Source organism: Suricata suricatta, chromosome 5 (assembly GCF_006229205.1).
Source record: "Suricata suricatta isolate VVHF042 chromosome 5, meerkat_22Aug2017_6uvM2_HiC, whole genome shotgun sequence".
Lineage (NCBI taxonomy): Eukaryota > Metazoa > Chordata > Mammalia > Carnivora > Herpestidae > Suricata > Suricata suricatta.
Genome location: NC_043704.1, coordinates 136,284,832 through 136,301,443, shown reverse-complemented (window position 1 = coordinate 136,301,443; position 16,612 = coordinate 136,284,832). Strand labels below are relative to the sequence as shown.

The 16,612-nt window shown below is 39.6% G+C and overlaps 1 long non-coding RNA gene across 2 annotated transcripts; it reads left to right on the top strand.

The window, feature by feature from the left end:
* The first annotated feature begins 963 nt into the window (after positions 1 to 963).
* On the top strand, positions 964 to 16,264 carry LOC115292961. Of its 2 annotated transcripts, none has more exons than XR_003909266.1 (4): positions 964 to 1,028; positions 6,499 to 6,570; positions 6,859 to 6,920; positions 15,806 to 16,264. It is a non-coding gene; the product is annotated as an uncharacterized LOC115292961 (long non-coding RNA). The 2 variants fall into 2 exon arrangements; XR_003909265.1 differs by lacking the exon at positions 15,806 to 16,264 and adding an exon at positions 12,998 to 13,116.
* The last annotated feature ends 348 nt before the right edge of the window (positions 16,265 to 16,612 follow it).

Here is a 16,612-nt window from a genome sequence, read left to right as displayed (position 1 = left end):
AAAGAGGGGGAGGGCAAGTGTGAGCTGGTGCAACTATTTTGGAAAGCAATTTGACAACATGTAGCAAAAGGTTTAAAATTGTATGTCCTTTAATATAATGTCATTATTTTCAAGAATATAAAGGAATTGATAGATGTAAAAGGAAATTTATTAAATCATTGTGAGCAATAAAGAAACAATGGAAACAAACTGTGTATCTGAAAATGGGGCATTACTAAAATAAATTACAGTATATTCTCATAATGAAATATTCTGTGATCAAGAAAAATAATGCTGTAAAAGAATATTCAGTGGCATAAAGCAATTTTTACAACCTAGCTTAGGGGGAAAAGCAGTTTATAAAAATATTAAGTATACTACAATTCCTAAATATGAAAAATACACATATATACTTAGAAGAAAGATAAAGAATGTATGCTCAGATGTCTATTTTGTCTAATTTTGATTATTAGGCTTTTGGGTGTTTCTTTTTTATTCATTTTTGTACTTTCCTATGTTTTCAACATTTCTACCACAAACATTTGCTCTAGTGTTCATCATAAAAAACAAGCAATTTTGGAAATTACTTAGATTTGTCAAATTTTAGATTTTAATTAATCCCATGGTGATTTTAGATTGAAATTCATTCTCTAGTCTTATTTCTTTACTTCAGTGTGCCCTGTTTGTACTATCTGCATTTTCTTCATAAAGGGTAGATGGCATTTTAATTTGCTAAGACAAACGTGGAGCACATCATTTACATCTGTGTTTACAATTTTGCATTGTTGTATGCTTTTGTGGGGGAAAAAGGTTTTCATTGTTTTTATTCGCTCCATGATTACTTTCTGCAGTATTCTGCCATGACAGCAGAAAACTTGAAAATGTAATTAAGAAATTCTCCAGCACAGCAGGAGATTTTGCTGGGAAAGAGAATCTTAAATATGAAATTAATGATCAAGAGAACCTGGACCTTGAAGGCTGCTTATAAACCTTGGCAGCAGAGAAGCTGGAAGAAAGCATCACGTCACTCCAAATCTGTGGCGATCACTGTAAGAGATATTTTTCTTATTACTTGATGTGGCTATTGCTGATTTTCATATTATTTTGCCCTTGGCTGGTTGAGTTTTTCTCAGTTTATTTTGCAAGGTCTACATGTTGCACTACGTCAGGGAATCTACACAGAGTGATTGAATAATCCTATGTGATTAGGCAGGGACTAGAGTTAGGAGTCCAGTCTTTGGCTGTGGCTGTGCCCAGCTGGGAGGCTGTGTAGTTTATGTATGTTCAAGCCCCTGTGTCCAGGGCTCTCTGCTTTAACCTTGTCTAGCCAATAAGAATATGGTTCTTCCTTGATTCCTGATGGAAACTTAATAGAACTTAATCTTGTCCTAAATCCCAGCCATGGACAAGTCTATTTTTGTTGAGATGTGGGCCCTGCACTCCATGCTCCCTGCTATTAGCCAGAATCTTTCCCAAACCAGATGGACAGCAGAGCTCTCTGGTATTGTCACCCCTGATGTGACACCCTAAGTCACTGATAATTGAAACTGCCTGCCTGTAGGCTCCTTTTGAATCCATGTCAACCGCGTCACACTCACTCTCTTTATATGAAATACGGTGTGGACTGCTGACCATTGGTTTTAGTGCTCACCCAGGGTTGAGACCATTCCTCTGCCTTGGTTCTATCTGACTCAGGAAGCATCACTTTCCCCACCAAACTCTGCCTAGAGCTGATTCTATCTGAATTATAACCTCCCCCCCTCCCCGGATATGGAAATGTGGTTTAAACAGGAAAAATTGGTAAAGTTTAGAGAGAATTTTCTTTTTCTTTAAAATAAATTATGCAATATTTTGTTATGTATAATACAGGTTAAGTAAATCTGAGTTGCCTTTACTCATTTGGAAGTGGGGTCAGATCAACCTCATAATTATTGAAATAAGCCCAAGGGTCACTATTTTAGCTCCTTTGGAGGGCATACAGGAAAATAGGTCATTTATAGACAATTTTACTTCATAAAGTAAAAAATGTGATAGTTAGATAACTGTTTTAGATAAAGTCTGTACATTTCCATGGACAAATGAATAGATAATGTCAGAGTTGTATTTATTACACAAATCTATCCTCATATTTTATTTAGAGTCATTTATAACCCTATAAAAATTGCTAGCTTGAAACATTCATAAAAGAGCAAACAAATACTCTTGGGCAAAGAGTCTACCCACATAAATTGATTTCTAAATAAAGATTCAATTTAGATTTAAAAGTCTTGTATGCACCCAGAGGTATCTATTACATCTGTAATTTCCTTGTGGGGTTCTGGTGTCTGAGTGTGCTTGTCATCAACTTCTTACTAGTTGCTTTCAAATGAAAGAAGCAAAGCTTCCAATTAGCACAATTTTTTAATGAACATGTGTTAGAAATCATTGCTACTATATATCACCTCTCTTACATTGAACTAGCCTTCTCTTTATCAACCCTTCTGCTTTTACTGTTTGGATCACCTAGTTAGGTTTGGGTTACGAAACTCCTGAGACAAAATTTAAAAATTGGAAAATCTTACTTTTTTTCCTGTTAATTGGGAAATGTCATCACCTCAGATCTTGGCTATATTACAATTAAAAAGTACACAGGTATTATCAAACATTATTTTCAGTTTTGTAGTTAACCCTCACTACCACTGAGAGAGGAAGCCGTACTGGGAGCATGCTCAGAAAATCAGTGTCCGGTGTGAGTGCTCCAATTTTTTCCTCTCTTCTCTTGGCTTGTCCTCTTGTGAAGAGCCAGAGATCGGAGTGCAAAGGATCTGTCTTTGTGGAGCAGCAGTACATCACATGGGGTCTGTTTTCTTACTCCTCCTCTGAATTCATCAGGAATAACAATGATATCCTCAGGGGCATCCGCACCCTTTCCCCTCCTTTGATATCAGCCCTAGAATAGGCAATATATTTTTCTTATTTATAATCATGATTTCCAATGTATTAACATAACCCAGAAGTGCAACTGTCCCTTTGTTTGGCTGAGTCTAAGTCCCACACAAATTTTCCACCCAACTTGGCCTCTTTGCTGACTTCCACGAGAAACCTAATCACACCAGGCACACCCTGGGTTTTGTAATTTGTGGCAGATGGGCAAGATTTCTGGCAGAAGTTGTATTACAGGGCATTTCATTTGGGAAATTCTCATCACACTTTCTCCTCCTGAGTCTGTCTTTGCTTGCCTCATTGCCCACCAGGGGTCCTTTTTTGCCTATCCTGGCTACTCCTTTTGCCATATCTCCTTCCATTCACATATTTGTCACTCAGTAGCCAGTGACAGTGAACTTGAAAGGGTGTTCTCTTTGGATTTGTCTGTCCATGTCTGGAGGAGTAACTAGTACATTGCAGTTAGCTCTCAGTAAACATTTGAGGAATAAGTAAATGAATAAAAGGAATCATTAATTATGAAGATTTACTTTTATTTTTCAAGGAAGTAGGGAGTTTATACTTTGGCTTTCTTTCCTTGTTTATCGCTATTATTAAAATTTTTTAGGATAGTAAGTTGAAATGAAAAAGTGAAGCAATTAAAATTTTTAAATAGCAGAGCTATCATTTTAATTTTGAGGGTGAGCATTCATTCATTCATTCATTCTTTTGGTAGGTCAGTAATTTTTAAGAGCTATGTGCTGACAAAAACTCTATCCCTGACTAATCCTTAGTCCTGGTGTCCATTTCTACCTTTGGTCTGCACAGTCCAATCTTAGCAAAGAATCCTAAGTCCTCCTCATTCCCTTGATATCTGATCCTCCTGGCATGCCTACACCAAGAGTCCTGTTAGGTAACTGTAGCAAGAATACCCCCACCCTTGACGCCTCCTCTTCGTCATTTACCTCCTGTCCTTCACCTTTAATTGCTCTTTGGCTATAAATCTGCAGCTGCCTTTGCTGTATTCAGAGTTAAACTCCATCTATCTCCCCTATTGCAATACCCCTATTGTAATTGTCTTTATTTTACTTTATTTTATTTTATTTTTTTTAATTGTTTATTGTCAAATTGGTTTCCATACAACACCCAGTGGTCTTCCCCACAAGTGCCCTTCTCCATCACCACCACCTCTTTTTCCCCTCCCCTCTCCCCTTCAACCCTCAGTTTGTTTTCAGTATTCAGTAGTCTCTCAGGCTTTGCGTCCCTTTCTCTCCCCAACTCTCTTTCCCTCCCCATGGTTCTCCATTAATTCTCCTGTTAGACCTATGAGTGCAAACATATGGTATCTGTCCTTCTCTGCCTGACTTATTTCGCTTACCATGACACCCTCGAGGTCCATCCAGTTTCCTACAAATGGCCAGATTTCATTCTTTCTCATTGCCATGTAATACTCCATTGTATATATATATATATATATATATATATATATACCACATCTTCTTGATCCACTCATCAGGTAATTGTCTTTTTAAAAAAGTTTTATTTATTTAAGTAATTTCTACACCTCATGTGGGGCTCAAACTCATGACCCTGAGATCTAGTGTTACACGATCTTTTGATTGAGCCAGCTGGCCACCCTGGCTAGTCTTGAATAAAAAGTTTTCCTTACCATTTTAACAAATGTCAGATTAAGGTCTTCTTTACCAGCATCAGGCCTAAAACAGGTAAGTTACTAGCTTTCATAGAGCTTCACTTTTAGTTGGTATAGAGATAAAATAAGCCAAAAATCCCCACAACAACAAAAACAACCATGAAAAACTAACAAATATTTTGAGGCCTCCTCTTAGGTACAGAGAGGGCTTCTTCTTCTTCTTTTTTTTTTGTTTATTTATTTTGAGAGAGGGAGAGCAAGTGGGGGGAAGGGCAAGAATGTGAAGGAGAGAGAAAATCCCAAGCAGATTCTGCCCCGTGTGCAGAGTCTGATGCTGGGCTTAAGCTCATGAACCATGAGTTAGTCACCTGGGCTGAAGTCTGATGCTAAACCACTGAGCCACCTAGGTGCCCCGGGAGGGCTTCTTTAGATTGTTTGGCTAGAGGGGTCACCCCAGGAAGAAGACAGTAAAGCTGGGAGCCGGAAGGCCAAGCACCATGCCTAGTTGAGGACAAGGGCACTGCAGGTAGAGAGCGAGGCTGGGCGTGGGGAAGGAAGTTGTAGGAACAGTCTGGGACCCATGGGTGAAGGGGAGAGTGGTGCAAAGTACAGGCCAGGAAGTGAACCAAAGCCAGATAGCGATGGGTTTTGAACTAGGTGAAAAGTTTGGTGTTTATTTCACGTAAGATTGATATCTTGCACTTAACATGTTTGGATGTTGCCTAGGTTTCTCACATTGCATTGCTGCTGTTGGCGGGTCTAAGGAATTGTCAAAGAATGTCCTCTTTTTACTCTTATTAAAGCTCCCCTCTCCCTGGAGTTGTTATTTTGCATAAGATGACTGAAAAGTGGGGAATGATTGTTGCTTGGGGATATTGCTATTTTCTTTGTTTCATTTAATGCTCTAAGGTAAAGTAGAAAAAAAAATCCTAGATAATAGTGGTATGTACTTTGTGCTTGGTTGCTTTTAATTATTTCTTATACTATCAGCTCTTCTCTGGGACCCTTTCCCTCCTGGAAGGTTTTTCATCATATAAAAGAAAAGATAGGTGGCTTAATTGTTTTCTTTTTGCCTGAGTAGTCTTTACTAATATGAGAAAATGTTGAATGTTTTAAGTCCTCCTGCTCAGCAACCTGGTCATTTAAAAATTTTAGTTTCCAAGTCCATTTTCTCATACTCTTCCTAATTACTGTTTCAAACGATTGTCTGATCACTGTGTTCTTCTTCAAAGAATCTCTGTATTTCAGTTTGTGTCACCATCATCATTTGATAATACTACTTTCACAAAACTTTCAGAATCTTCATGCAAGGCATTTTATTTGAAGAGCTGTACTGTCATTTTCTATTGTATTATATTTTTGCAAAACATTGTGATTCTGATAGCTGTATTCTGTCTGGATCACAGGATAAGTATGTTTATTTAGCTTTGTAAGAAACTGCCAAACATCTTTCCAAAGTAGGACCATTTATTCCTTCCATCAGCAATTCCTTCCATCAGAGATTTCTAGTAACTTCACACATTTTTTCAAGGACAGATTATAGAGCTGCCTGTGCATCCTGCTTTAGGTAAAGTTATTTCTACAATGTGCCGATGTGTTGACCCCTAAGACTGTACACGGTCCCAAATTTTTTTCTTAAAAAAATCATTTTTTGTTTATAATTCTTCTAAAGCATATAGTCAGGGAAAGTAAGAGTGAACTTATTTCTATGTGCTAGAAGTGGGGCAGAGAAAATGTTCTTTCTCTGTGGCTCAGCAATATCTTGATGACCCCTTCCAGATAGAAGGGGAGAATCAAATTCATGTTTGGTTTACTGTGATTTTTTTTCTCCCTCTGGCATTCTGTCACGCATAAGTATGAGGTTAGAAGAAGGTTAGAAGTAATTTTATTGAGAACTACAATAGATGCCAAGGTTTAGTCATCATTGTATTTAGGGCTGGAAGTATTTAAATCACCTGCTTTTACAGATGATGACAATGAAACCCAGAGAAGACAGTAACTGGTCAAGGTCATTCTTCTGGTTAGTCAACCCAGCCCAGGTAAGAATTCAAATCCTGACCTGTCTGTTTAGTGCTAGTTTTGTTTTGCTTAAGAATATCCATTATCACTTCCCTGAATAAGCCTGGATGTTTTCTGTGTATTTCTTAGTAAAAAGAAATGTGTTTTTGTTCAGAATTACAGGTGGTGAAATACATAAACTGTTCAAATATATTCTTTAAAATTGTTGTAAAATAAAAAGACACTTGCAAAAACAGTTTCATGAAGTAATTGGGCCTGAAATATTGAATTTTTTTTTCCTCTTCAAACTGTATGATGTTATTATGCAGTTGCCATGGGAAAGCATATGTTAGCTGCCGAAAACCTAAAACAGATCTTGGATGTTAAGCAGGTAAGATTAAGTCACAGAGTATGATTCTTGTAGAAGAAAATATAGTATCTATTTGAAATACCACCCATGTGCTGAGAAACTACTAGTTGTGTTCTCTCTGTGCAGCTGGGAGATTTAAACACCTTTATGAGTCTATTCAGATTAAAGAATAGTTTTGCAATGTCCATATTTGTTAGAGCCCTAAAAGTGATTCTTCCAAGAAGATTTCAAAAGCAGTCCTTCAGGCTAGAACTTTTCAAATACTGCTTATTTTCTATACCAAGAAAGCCATTTGTGGTCTCCAAATAAGTAAATGCCATTTGGTTTTAGCACACTGTTGACCGTGTGGCTCCATTGTACTGTAACTACAGAATCAGGAAGTGGATTGCAAGTGCTTTTGTTTTTGTTTTTGTTTTTTCAAGAGTTCATGGGCTTTGAAGTAAAACCACTAAGTCTCTTGATGCTCCAAATAAGTTTCAAATCATATTTAGGATAGATTTAGAAGTCAAACCATGAATGATTATCCTCTGTAGATGAAGTTTTGTGTAATCTTACTTATATTTGACTTCAATTTCATTCAATTCAACTTACTTATATTCGACTTCAATTCCATTCAATTCAGCCATTCAACTTCAGTTCCATTCAGCTATTTCTCTGGGTTTCTGGCCTTTTCAAAATCTTTATTGTGAGAAACTAGCTTTTTGCTGTAGGAAAATCCAATAGTTCCATCAGGGCAGAGTGCCTTTGCTCTAGAGGGATGATGTGTTAGCCTTCCCGATGGTATGTACGTTCCTCTCTGATGCCAAAAAACAGGCACTCTGTACATGCTTAATGAATAAATAAGTTGAATTGAATTTTATCTTGCATGAATAAATATGAAATCATACATTAATATGTACGTCTATTAAGACTATTATAAATCTGGATCATGTTTTCTTCGAGTCTGTCTAGATCAGGAGTCAATAAACCTCTCTAAAGGGCGAGCCAGTAAACGTTTCTGGCTCTCTGGCTCTGGCCATACAGTCTCTGTCATAAGCTCTCAGATCTGTTGATGTAGTGCAATAGCAGCTGTAGACAATACATAAACAAAGGGATGTGGCTGAGTTCCAGCGAAAAACTTTATTTACAAAATCTAGCAGCATACCCATAGGCTGTGGTTTGCTGACCCAAGATCTAGCTACACAAGACTGTGCTGTATATGAAAGCAGATGAGGGATGAAGAATGCAAGTATCAAAAGTCCTTCTGGCTTTCATTTTGGCATTTTTCTGTCTTTGTTCACAGATGTAGTGCAGGATATTTCTACTTCATATTCTCACACACAGATAGTGTTGTTAAAGTCTTGTCCATTTTTGTTAAGGGAAGCATGGAAAGGTAGAGGTAATCTACTTTTGCTATGTTCTTTAGAACTTAGCGTACCACCTAGGATTAATACATGCTAAATAATAATCATTTTTCATTTTACCACCATCACCTTTATGGCGTCTCCTTTGGCACCTTTATGGCGTCTCCTATGGCACCTCCTTTGGCTACAGGTGTTAACCTGTAGCTTTTACCGTGTTCTGTTACACATTGTCAGCAGCACCGTGCTGACTAAATCACACTTGCACGCCAGCATGATTAAATCACGTTTTCCACGTAAATCAGCATTAACTGCAAGGCTGTAAGTATTCATGACAGGTTGTTCTTGCGCAGGTTTGGTTTCTTTTGTAGAAAGATTAAAAATCTTGTCACAGTTGGTAAAAAATGAAGTACATGGAAAACCACGGAGCATCCACAGCTCACAAGAGGCATTTCCCTACAAGTCAGAATTCAGATGAGGGTCATAGATCATATGAAGTAAGATGAGTGTGCAGAGATGATCAGGTGTTTTGTAGTCCTGGGTGGAGTGATGGCAGCTCCTTTTGCGGGAGTTTGTGCCGGGGCGGGGTCATCTAATATGGATGAAGCTTTCTTTCACGATGAACGGAAGAATTTCATGTTTCTAACTTCATTTGGACAGATCCAAGCTAGTAGACCTATTTTTTGGTATTTGCTCTGAAGAGGAGCTTTTCTCCTTCACCGTGAACCTGATTTTTCTTTTCCTCTGTGCTTAATGCAATGGTTACAAAATTGTCTTTTTGCTCTCCTTTTAGATGCTTTGCTTAAACTGGGCTTGTGCCCAAAGCATCAGGAGGTGCTGTCCCATAAAGCCAGAACATTTTATAAGTACTGGCAGTGAAGGTTTATTACTTAATTTCCAAAACAGCACAGGGAGCCACTGCCGAGGTCTCTGGAGGAGGGCGGCCGGAACCGGAAGTGCTGACCCTCACGGTGCCAGTCAGTTCCAAGCTGTGCTGCCTTCCGGCTTCGAGCCTTGGGTGGTGATGAGCAGAGTGGGCAGTGGAGGTCTCTGTGCAGCAAGTCGTGATGAAGTAACTAGTTGGGCGACATGGCTGTCAATCAGGCGAGGTGGGGCGAGTCAGGGAGACTGTGATTTGAATTTGGATAGGTGGTTTTGACAGTCTTAAACAATCGGTGTGGCTGGAAAAGATTTTAAATTTCCAAATATTAAAAGGGGTACAAACACCAGGAAAGAAACCGTATGTATTTGTGCTTTTGTCACTGGAACCAGCTGTGATTAAGAGGTGGTTGTATTTGTTCTGAGTCCTTTTATAAATGAGGGATAATATTTTTTCATTTTATTTATTATTTTGTGTGTGAGAGAGGGAGCAAGAGAAAGAGAGAGAAAGAGAGTGGGGGATGAATAGAGAGAGGGAGAGAGAGAGAATGCCAAGCAGGCTCTGTGTTGTCAGTGCAGAGCCTCACTTGGGGCTGGAACTCACCAACCATTAGATCAGGACCTGAGCAGAAACCAAATATCAGTGGTTTAACCAACTGAGTCACCCAGGCGCCACCAAAGAGAGAGAATATTAAAGAACAAAGTTGAAGTATTCTATTTCCCATCTCTTGTTCCTCTTCCCTCACTCACCTATAAAGTGACCGCTATAATTTAGTGGGTTCATCAGTCAGGGTCCTGGTAAGAAACAGACGTTACATCCAAGATGGATAATTTGTGGGGTGTTTGATAAACCATCTACACATGTGTACATGATGGACATCAGGGTGCCGAAGCCTGTAGGCCTAAAGACGGGAGAAGGGAGGGAACAGTTAAGAGATGAGGGAGGAGAGAATTGTGTGGAAGTCTTGAGAGGCATTGTGCCCTTTGGCGGAGAGACAAGACCTGCCTGAAGCAGCCCTGTAGGGAGGGAGGGGGCCAATCAGCACCCCACTCTCATTTTCCTCCCACCCTCTGGTTGCTAGTCAGGGCCAATACTGGACATACCCAACTAGGAGCAAGAGGCCCCAGATGTGGTCTGGACAGATCAGCTTCTCATGGCAAGGAAAGACCTGGGATATGGAGCCAGAGGGGACAAATATAAGGCATCCAAGGACACTTTGTATCCTGAACCTGCTATTTATATTTGTTCCTATATACAAAGGTCTAATAAATAGTATAGAGCAGGGATGAGCACACTTTTTCTATGAAGGACAGATAGTAAACATTTTAGATTTCATGGGCCTCACACAGCCTCTGTCATATATTCTTGTTTTAAAACTTTTACAAACCTTTAGAAATGTAAAAACCATTCTCAGCTTATGGGTTATATAAAAACAGGTCATGGGCTTGATTTAGCCTCTGGGCTGCAGTTTGCTGACACCTACTGTATATTAACAACTTCATGTGTTTTAAAATTTTGGCATAATTTATATTACACTCTAATTCTTTTCTAACACCGTGCACAAATTATGACAAATTTAATGATGCACTCTCACTTATTATCATACAGTTCTGTAGGTCAAAATTCCAGGTGGGCTCACACACGATTACTTAGACAGGAACAATCAATATCTTGGTTCATGTGTTACACTGCTTTGATTTTAATGATGGGAATCTAGTAGAGATACTTTTGTCCACGGGACTTTCCAGTGGTCCTCAAATTATATCCAGTGGGTAACAAGATTGAATTTAACCATTGTCGTGAATGAATGTGATGCATGGGTTTGAGGAAGAATATCTCCTATTCAAATGGTACCACTAACTGACGTGGAGGCGGTGTAATGTGATCCTTGTCCTGGTAGCTTACAGCTAGTGAGAGAAAAGGCATTTTGTTGTTCTCTGAATTTGACTGAAACAGATAATAACAGAGAAGCAGGAAGTGGGGTGTCTTCTCCTTGGTTAGGATGATAGGGTGCCTATAAATCAATGAGGACACAATGACTAAACCTGGATTAAAAGGAGAAGACATTTTAATTTCATATAACAAGAAGTTCAGAGATAGGGTAGCTCAGGAAAGGTTGATTCAACAGCTTGACCGTATTATGAAGGACCCAGGAACTTCATATCTCTCTGTTCTGTCATCCTCAGCTTTGATTTTTCCTCAGGTTTCAGTAAAATGCCTGGAGTAGTTCCGGGCATCATGTTCAGACAGAAAAGCCTCAGCTATACGGGACTGCCTCTGCTAGGAGGGAAGAGACTTACTCCAGAACACCCCTCCCTGCTCCCCCATGGCATTCTTTTCATATCTTACTGGTCAGAGTTGAGTTGTAGGCCAACTTCGGAACCAACTACTGCCAAAGGGAGTGATATCACCATTAGACCAATAAGGTTTATTTCTGGAACTGGGGTCAGTTTCCTCGAGGCACATGGCTGCTGGGTATGTCTGAACAAAATCAGAGCCTTGTTAGGAAAAAAACAGGATGGGAAGAAGCGAGACTGGAGGCCAGTAACAGTTCCCACTGCATCTGGACAGTCCACACCCTTTCAAATAGATTAAAAGGTATTCGTAGCTACATGACGTATACTTTCTCTACAACTATGTAAAAGTAGAGGTGGCAGCATGTTGGTAATGCAACCTTATGTTTGGAAGGCTGCTAACCAGTTTTTTACTTCAGTTTTGCGGGCTGCTTTTCATATTTGGAATCAATAAATCTCTGTCAGTTCTCAAACATTTTAAAATCCCTTGTGAAGCTGGTAGACGCTGGACCCCACGACAGCAGGGCCACTTTCTAGCTGGAAGTAGGATAATGAAGACAGGAATCTTGTCATTTGTAGTTATATCTATCCATGGTGTGATTTTAAGTATATGGAGAAGGGCTGTTTTCTTGTCCAGAGGACCAAATCTCTTACCGCACAATTAATGATAAAGCTCAAAACACAAAATCCTTGAGGTAATAACTTCAAGCTTCACTGAAAGCATGTTGGCAACTTTTAAAAGCAATAGACACCGCAGAAGTAAGCAAGGAGAGCCTGGGACCCCAAAAACCAAATTTTTGGGTGGTGGGCATTTATTCTGTAGTAGTAGGTCTTACACCAAATGGACTTTGCTCATTAGTTCCATAGATATTTATTGAGCGCTGCTATTTAGCATTACCTGAAAGATATGATGAAGGGTTTTAAAACCAGGTACTCCACGGTTCTTTTGGCTAAGGAGGCTGCCGTCTTGGAAGGGGAGGATGAAAGTCGAGGATGAATTTATCGTTACGGATTTAAAGTATCAGGGTATTGGGGCACCTGGGTGGCTCAGTTGGCTCATTGTCTGACTTTGGCTCAGGTCATGATCTCACGGTTGTGGGTTAGAACCCCATGTTGGGCTTTTGGGCTGACAGCTCGGAGCCTGGAGACTGCTTCACATTCTGTGTCTCCCGCTCTCTCTGCCACGCCCCACTCATGCTCTGTCTCTCTCTCTTTCTCTCAAAAATAACAAATAAACATTAAAAAATATGTGGGTACGATTTAGACTATGTAATATCCTAATTAATAATCCTTGAGTGAAGGAGTATGCCTTTCTTATATCTTATATCTATCCTTGGTGCCCAGAATAATGCCATGCACGGAGAAGTCATTAAACCTATGTTAAGTGCATATAAACTAGGATAGGACCTGACTCCAGCAACAAACAAACCCAAACAATACAACAAAAAAGAAACCGAATGCTTTTTATTGCGCCTCTGACAGATTCCTTAGGAAACGGAACTGTCATTAAAGAGCACTTGGGTTTATTTTTAACTCTCTAGCTGTCATAGTCTGAACAATGTTGGTTTTTCTTTCCGAGAACAGAGCTTTTGAGATCCATAAGGTGAAATCTGTTGTTGAGACCACAGGACAACAGCACGTCACAAAGCAAGTTGAAGCGAAAGAACATCTCCTCGCCCCAAGCTGTGAATGCTCCGGGCGGTTCCTCCTGGTCTTTGCTCTGCGCTTTGCATGTAAAAATTGCTACAACAGTTTGCTTCATGCTGAGCTAGAATCAATTTAGAGCAGATTTTTACATATTTATTTAAAAATGGCCTGTAATGTATTTTAGTGTCGGTATTGATTCCACTTGTCTTTGTGATTACATCTCTGACTGGTGTTTTTGTTATGTTGCAATTGCACAGGAAAGTGATAGGCTCTGAGATTCTATCAGCGCCTCCTCTTTTCATGTTGCAATTGCTTGATAATAATTTGATTGTATCTCTGCCTGATGTTTTAATACTCCTGTCTTCCAGATTGCTCTTACTGGGGAGATATTTACCCCAGTGAGTTTCTACACCCTAATAAAAATAAACAAGGCAGAAAAACACGTGGTTGCACATACTTCTTTGTGTGACACTTGTCTGGGCTGACACTGTGGCTCAGGCTGACTTTTACAGATACCATATGTTCCAGTTATCTATTGCCGCGTAACAAACCACCCCCAAATTTAATCGCATGAAACAACAAACGTTTCATTATGCCCAGGGATCTTATGAGTTAAAGATTTAAATACGGGAGAGTGAAGATTGCTTGCCTCTACCCCATGAGGTCTTGGGCTTCTGCTAGAAAGACTCAGGGGCACCTGGATGGCTCAGTCAGTTGAGCGTCCTACCTCAGCTCAGGTCATGATTTCACCGTTCCCGAGTTCGAGCCCTGCATTGGGCTCTGTGCTGACAGCTCAGAGCCTGGAGCCTGCTTCAGATTCTGTGCCTCTCTCTCTCACTCTCTCCCCTCTCCCTCTGGTGCTCTGTTTCTTTCTCTCCCTCAAAAATAAACAAACATTAAAAGGATTTACAAAAAAGACTCAACTGGAAGTTATGTCATTAGCTAGGTACTGGAATTATCTGGATGCTTCTTCAATCACATGTCTGATTAATGAGCTGGAGTGAGCTGAAAACTGGGCTCTGCTGAGTCTGCCAACCGGAGTGCTTGCCACGTGGCCTCTTCATGTGGCATGGGCTTCCTCACAGCATGGTAGCCTTAGAGTAGGTGTCCTTTTTCCATTCTGGGCTCCATGAGTGAGTGTTCCAGTCAACAACATGGAAGCTATGTGGTTTTGGAATGTCACAGGTTTGGAGCTGATGGCCAAGAAAGAATTCTTGATGTCTTGGGTGCAAAAAGGTGATTTTATTAAAGCACAGGAATAGGACCCATGGGCAGAAAGAGCTACACTGGGGTTGTGAAGAATGACAGCTTATATACTATGGAGTTGGGGAGGTAAAGGCAAAAAGGAGACCTCCAGAAGGACTTTGATGTGCTAAAGAGGACTCCTAGGCCAACTAGGGCTTGCCACTGTCAAGCTAAGGGTGTTTTTCCTCTAGTAAGGCATTAGCATTAGGAGAGTAGGGAGTTCCTTGAGAAATGTTATATCCTGTTTTTGCCTCACGTATTTGTCAATGGCCTGCAGGTTATAAAGAAACTTAATTTTGCCTGCCATTTCCTTCTTGCCTCTGTTCCCCACATCACGATGGAGGCTGTTATTGGGGCTCCAGGAAACTGAGTCTATAGGTCTCTGGAAATTAGACTATTGATAAGATTGCCTTTTTCTTGTAATTTACTGAGATATTTGCAAACTAAGTGGAGACTTATGTCCTGTATGACTGTGATTTCTATCAGTTAGCCATTTGTTTTCTTTCCTTTCCTTTGTTCTTGGGCAGCAAGGAATGCCTGAGGAAGGTCACACATATTCCACCTGGAGTTGGGGGGGGGGGTGGTGGTAGCCTGTACTTAACCTCAGCTTGCATTATGCTCCCTCAGAAGCTGCATGACTTTTCTGACCTACCCTCAGAAGTCATGTAGTGTTTCTTCTACTGCATTATCTTGGTTATAAGTGAGCCCTAAGATTGGTCCACATTCAACCAGAGAGAAATTAGACTCCACTTCTTGATGGGAGGACTATCAATGAATTTGTTACCATCTTTAAAATCTTTGCAATAAATGCTTTACCCTTTTGTCAAGTCTGGTTTCCATCTTTATTGAATTAAAAAAAAGATTCATTTGTTAAGAGACAAGGTCATTAAGTACTATTAAAACATGCTGAGGCATGATAAGGAGTAAGGAAAAAGAAAAATACTTCTTTTCTTACAGTAAAGCTTGCAATTTAATCAGAAAGGTGGTATGCAAATATATAGAAATCTGAGTAACACATTTACAGAGTAAAGTATCAAGGAGTACAAGTCAATATACTCTACAACTTTGCAGTAATAGCTGTGGAATTTTTATAATACACAAATATTTTGGATCTCATCCAAAATATAACTACTCACAGTAGCAAATATCACCCAAGCAACCCTTATAAGGCTCAGGAATCTATGAAAAGAGGAGTGTAATGAACATATAATAGTAGAGTTGGAAGACACTTTAGAGATTATTTGTTCCAATTCTTTCAATAAGTATATGAGGAACTGGAGGCCCCAAAATGTAAAGTCACTGGCAGGTTAGGAGAGGGGAAAGAATATTACATATTCAGCTGGATCACTTTAAGCATGTGAAACCTCTATCAGTATCAGTAAAATTTAAAATTGTGTCAGTCTGATTGTATCAGTCAGCATAGGCTAATAGGTTTTAGTAACAAATTATCCCCAATCTCAGTGATATACAACCAACGTTTATTTCTTGCTTATGCTACAGGTCCATGCCAGGTCAGGAATGGCTTCCCCTGAGGAGGATCTTCACTCTGGGACCAGAGTAGCAGAACAGCCCATTTGGGACCTTCCTGGTTGATGCAGAAGTAGAGAGGTCACGACAAAGCAAATACTGGCTCATAAAGCTTCTGCTTGGAAGGCATAGGTTTAGCCTGTGTCCAAGGACCAGAAAATATGATTGTTCAGAAAGAAGGGGTTGTCTGAAGAGAAAGGCAGCAAGTAATTTGAACAAGAATATAGTCCATCACAGTGATGTGGGTGAAAGTTCTTAGTTTTCAGTGGAACACCATCAAATGCAAATTGTTCTTTCTGTCCATGTTAGTGCTTAACAGAATAACCATTTTAGAGTTGTCAATCAATGTAGTCCCTGTGCCAGATATAATGATGATTTTCCTGGGCGCCTGGGTGGCTCAATTAATTAAATGTCCCACTTTTGATTTTGGCTCAGGTCATGTTCTCGTGGTTTGTGAGTTCAAGCCCACCATTGGGCTTTTTCTCTCTTCCTCTCTCCTTATCCCTTCCCTGCTTGTGTGTGTGCGTGCACGTGCTCTTTCTCTTTCAAAATAAATAAACACTTTTTAAAAAAGGATGATTTTCCTGAGGATAAATCTTTATATATACACATGTAAAATATATGTGCATATAATATATATTTTTAATATATATAATTTGTGTATGTTATATATATGCAGCTTTCAGTTTGATTGATAATTTTATACTACATGCTGGAAAGCCTTGTCACACATGTCTTAAATCAGCCATTTTGACCTTACATGTTTTATTTGTGAAGAGC